The 5,526-nt window shown below is 38.3% G+C and overlaps 1 non-coding gene across 1 annotated transcript; it reads right to left on the bottom strand.

Moving 5' to 3' along the window:
* Window positions 1-4,365: 4,365 nt before the first annotated feature.
* LOC130837596 (U6 spliceosomal RNA) lies at window positions 4,366-4,472 on the bottom strand. Its single transcript, XR_009049368.1, has one exon. It is a non-coding gene; the product is annotated as a U6 spliceosomal RNA (small nuclear RNA).
* Window positions 4,473-5,526: the final 1,054 nt, after the last annotated feature.

The following is a 5,526-nucleotide window of genomic DNA, read 5'->3' on the forward strand; positions in this document are numbered from 1 at the left end:
TTAATCCTTTGTCCGTTGTTTCATAGGCAATTATTTTTTCCCATTCTGAGGGTTGCCTTTTAGTCTTGTTTATGGTTTCTTTTGCTGTGCAAAAGCTTTTAAGTTTCATGAGGTCCCATTCGTTTATTCTTGATTTTATTTCCATGATTCTAGGAGGTGGGTCAAAAAGGATGTTGCTTTGATGTATGTCAAAGAGTGTTCTGCCTATGTTTTCCTCTAGGAGTTTGATAGTGTCTGGCCTTATATGTAGGTCTTTAATCCATTTGGAGTTTATTTTTGTGTATGGTGTTAGGAAGTGTTCTAATTTCATTCTTTTACATGTTGCTGTCCAATTTTCCCAGCACCACTTATTGAAGAGGCTGTCTTTTTTCCATTGTATACTCGTGCCTCCTTTGTCAAAGATAAGGTGCCCATATGTGTTTGGGCTTACTTCTGAGTTCTCTATTCTGTTCCATTGATCTTCCTTTCTATTTTTGTGCCAGTACCATACTGTCTTGATCACTATGGCCTTGTAGTATAGTTTGAAGTCAGGAAGCCTGATTCCACCAACTCCATTTTTCCTTCTCAAGATTGCTTTGGCTATTCGGGGTCTTTTGCGTTTCCATACAAATCGTAAGATTTCTTGCTCTAGTTCTGTGAAAAATGCCATTGGTAATCTGATCGGGATTGCATTAAATCTGTAAATTGCTTTGGGTAGTATAGTCATTTTCACGATGTTGATTCTTCCAATCCAGGAACATGGTATATCCCTCCATCTGTTTATGTCCTCTTTGATTTCTTTCATCAATGTCTTAAAGTTTTCTGCATACAGATCTTTTGCCTCCTTAGGCAGGTTGATTCCTAGGTATTTTATTCTTTTGGTTGCAATGGTGAATGGGAGAGTTTCCTTAATTTCTCTTTCTGCTCTTCCGTTGTTAGTGTATAGGAATGCAAGAGATTTCTGTGCATTAATTTTGTATCCTGCTACTTTACTAAACTCATCAATGAGTGCTAGCAGTTTTCTGGTAGAGTCTTTAGGGTTTTCTATATATAGTATCATGTCATCTGCAAAGAGTGATAATTTTACTTCTTCTTTTCCAATTTGGATTCCTTTAATTTCTTTTTCTTCTCTGATTGCTGTGGCTAACACTTCCAAAACTATGTTGAATAACAGTGGTGAGAGTGGACACCCTTGTCTTGTTCCTGTTCTTAGAGGGAATTCTTCCAGTTTTTCTCCATTGAGAACAATGTTGGCTTTTGGTTTGTCATATATGGCTTTTATGATGTTGAGGTAATTTCCTTCTATGCCCATTTTCTGGAGAGCTTTTATCATAAATGGATGTTGAACTTTGTCAAAAGCTTTTTCTGCATCTATTGAAATGATCATATGGTTTTTATCCTTCAATTTGTTGATATGATGTATCACGTTGATTGATTTGCGTATATTGAAGAATCCTTGCATCCCAGGGATAAACCCCACTTGATCGTGGTGTATGATTTTTTTAATGTGCTGTTGCAGTCTGTTAGCTAGTATTTTGTTGAGGATTTTTGCATCTATATTCATCAGTGATATTGGTCTGTAGTTTTCTTTTTTTGTGACATCTTTGCCTGGTTTTGGTATCAGGGTGATGGTAGCCTCATAGAATGAGTTTGGGAGTGCTCCGCCTTCTGCAATATTTTGGAAGAGTTTGAGAAGGATAGGTGTTAACTCTTCTCGAAATGTTTGATAGAATTCGCCTGTGAATCCATCTGGTCCTGGGCTTTTGTGTGTTGGGAGATTTTTAATCACTGCCTCAATTTCTGTACTTGTGATTGGTCTGTTCATGGTTTCTATTTCTTCCTGGTTCAGTCTTGGAAGACTGTATTTTTCTAAGAATGTATCCATTTCTTCCAGGTTATCCAATTGATTGGCATATAGTTGCTTGTAGTAGTCTCTCATGATGTTTTGTATTTCTGAGGTGTCCGTTGTGACTTCTCCTTTTTCATTTCTAATTCTGTTGATTTGCATCTTCTCCCTTTTTTTCTTGATGAGTCTGGCTAATGGTTTATCAATTTTGTTAATCTTCTCAAAGAACCAGCTTTTAGTTTTATTTATTTTTCTTATGGTTTCTTTCCTTTCTTTTTCATTTATTTCTGCTCTGATCTTTATGATTTCTTTCCTTCTGCTCACTTTGGGGTTTCTTTGTTCTTCTTTCTCTAGTTGTTTGAGGTGTAAGGTTAGGTTGTTTATTCGATCATTTTCTTGTTTCTTAAGGTAGGACTGTATTGCTATAAACTTCCCTCTTAGAACTGCTTTTGCTGCGTCCCATAGGTTTTGGGTTGTTGTGTTTTCGTTGTCATTTGTTTCTAGATACTTTTTGATTTCCTCTTTGATTTCTGTAGTGATTCCTTGGTTGTTTAAGAGTGAATTGTTTAGCCTCCATGTGTTTGTCTTTTTTGCAGTTTTTTTCCTGTAATTGATATCTAGTCTCATGGCGTTGTGGTCTGAGAAGATGCTTGATAGGATTTCAATTTTCTTGAATTTGCTGAGGTTTGATTTGTGACCCAAGATGTGATCTATCCTGGAAAATGTTCCGTGTGCACTTGAGAAGAAAGTGTAGTCTGTCATTTTTGGATGGAATGTCCTATAAATATCAATTAAGTCGAGATGGTCTAATGTGTCATTTAAAGCTTGTGTGTCTTTATTTATTTTCTGTTTGGATGATCTGTCCATTGATGTAAGTGGGGTGTTCAAGTCTCCCACTATAATTGTGTTCCTGTCGATGTCCCCTTTTATAGCTGTTAGCATTTGCCTTATGTATTGAGGTGCTCCTATATTGGGGGCATAGATATTTACCATTGTGATATGTTCTTCTTGGATGGATCCCTTGATCATTATGTAGTGTCCTTCCTTGTCTCTTTTAATAGTCTTTACTTTCAAGTCTAATTTGTCTGATATGAGTATTGCTACTCCAGCTTTCTTTTGACTTCCATTTGCATGGAATATCTTTTTCCATCCCTTCACTTTCAGTCTATATGTATCCCTTGGTCTGAAGTGGGTTTCTTGTAGGCAGCATATAGAAGGGTCTTGTTTTTGTATCCATTCAGCCAGTCTCTGTCTTTTGGTTGGAGCATTTAATCCATTTACATTGAAGGTGATTATTGACATGTGTGTTCCAATTACCATTTTCTTAATTGTTTTGGGTTTGTATTTGTAGGTGTTTTCCTTTTCTTGTGTTTCCTACTTAGAGAAGTTCCTTTAGCACTTGTTGTAAGGCTGGTTTGGTGGTGCTGAATTCTCTTAACTTTTGCTTGTCTGGAAAGCTTTTGATTTCTCCCTCAAATCTGAATGAGATTCTTGCTGGGTAAAGTATTCTTGGCTGTAGGTTTCTCTCTTTCAGGACTTTCAGTATATCCTGCCATTCCCTTCTGGCCTGCAGAGTTTCTGTAGAAAGGTCAGCTGTTATCCTGATGGGTTTTCCCTTATATGTTGTTTGTTGCTTTTCTCTTGCTGCTTTTAATATTTTTTCTTTGTGTTGAATTGTCGTTAGTTTGATTAATATGTGTCTTGGTGTATTTCTCCTTGGGTTTATTCTGTATGGGACTCTCTGTGCTTCTTGGACTTGGTTCATTATTTCCTTTCCCATGTTGGGGAAGTTTTCCACTAGAACCTCTTCAAATATTTTCACAGACCCTTTCTTGTTTTCTTCTTCTTCCGGGATGCCTATAATTCGAATGTTGGTACGTTTAAGGTTATCACTGAGGTCTCTGAGGCTGTCTTCTAGTCTTTTTATTTTTTTATCTTTTTCCTGCTCTGTGGCGTTTATTTCTTCCATTCTATCTTCCAACTCACTTATTCGTTCTTCTGCCTCAGTCATTCTGCTGGTTAGAGCATCTAGAGTATTTTTAATTTCAGTTATTTTGTTATCCATTGCTGTTTGTTTTTCTGAGTTCTTATGAACTGTTTCTTGTACTTTCTCTAATTTGTTATCGAGATTTTGTATCATTTTTACTATCATTACTCTAAATTCTTTTTCAGGCATTTTTCCTATTTCCTCCTCATTTATTTGGTCTTGTGGGTTTTTTTCCTGCTCCTTTGCCTGCATGGTGTTTCTTTGTTTCCTCATGGTTGTCCAAGCTTTTGGGGTTGCTTGTCCTGGTGATAGAGGTGTTTATAGAAGACTGTCCAAGCCTCATACTAATGTCCAAGTATTGGATTAGACGAATATTCAGTCGGCTATGTCAGGTTCTCCGCAGCCCTTTCCGGTGTCCGAGGCCGTCTGCTGGTGTTCGGCTGGTTCTCTGTGGGAATGACTGTGTCCTTCCGTGCATTCCCAATGCATCTGTGGAGAGGGATGCACTCCACGTCTCTCTACTTCGCCGCCATCTTTTTTTCCCTATTTGTTTTTTAATATGGAACTCTTCATGAATTTGCACCTCATCCTTGCATGGGGACCATGCTAATCTTCCCTGTATCATTCCAATTTTAGTGTATGTGTTGCTGAGGCAAACACTATATCATTCTATCTTAGTTAACTGATTTAATTGATTCTTTCCCCTATCCTCTCCATTCTGCTGTTAAGCCCACCCATTAGGGGTTTTGTTGCTGTTATTGTCGTTATTGTACATTTTAGTCATAAAATTTTCCACTTAGTTCTTCTTTATATCTTCTGTTTCTTTGCTGAGGCTTCCTATTTTCTCATTTGTTTCAAACATGTTCATAATTTGCACACTGCAGCATTATCATGAAGGCTGCTTTAAATTTCTTGTCAGATAATTCTAATATCTGTATCTACTTGGTGTTGGTGTCTGTTGATTGTCTTTTCTCACTCATGTTGAGATCTTGTTTCTTGGTGTGATGAATTGCTTTTCTATTGAAACCTGGATGTTTTGGTGATTATGCAACAGGACTCTGGATCTTATTTAAATATTATATTTTAGCAGATCACCTCTGACACTACTCCAGCGGGGAAGGGAATGCTGCCTCAATACCAAGTGGGGTAAAAATTCAGGTTCTCAACTCAGCCTCCATTGACACCCAGGTTGGGGAAGGGCCTCCTTGTTATTGCTGGTCAGGGATGGGAGTTCAAGCTCCTTACTAAGCCTCCAATGAACTACCCTGCTGGGAAGACAATGAGTACCTCATTACTGCAACCCATATCTGATCCCTTGAGGAAGTGGCCTCATTATTGCTGAGCAATGGTTAAATTCCTGACCCTCCCTCAGGCCTCCTCTGACAACATCCCAACAAGGAGGCAAAGGGGTGCCCTGTTACTGCTGGAGTGAGGTGGAAGTCCAGGCTCCCCATGTGGTCTCCACTGACACAGCAGGGTGTTGGAGTGGCAATGCTTTGTTTTCACCCAACAAGAATAGAAGGTTTCTTGCTAGGCTGTCTCTTTCTGGTTCTTTGGCCACAGAGAGCAGGCTTTGTTGAGTTCTTTAATCAGTCTGCTTTTTGCTCTCCACCTTTCAGAGTCTTCTTGCATCTGTTTTATATATAACTTTGAAGAATTTTAGTTGTACTTAGCAGGAGGAATAGGGAAAAGTATATTTAATCCATCTTTCCAG

This window comes from Hippopotamus amphibius, chromosome 15 (genome assembly GCF_030028045.1).
Source record: "Hippopotamus amphibius kiboko isolate mHipAmp2 chromosome 15, mHipAmp2.hap2, whole genome shotgun sequence".
Lineage (NCBI taxonomy): Eukaryota > Metazoa > Chordata > Mammalia > Artiodactyla > Hippopotamidae > Hippopotamus > Hippopotamus amphibius.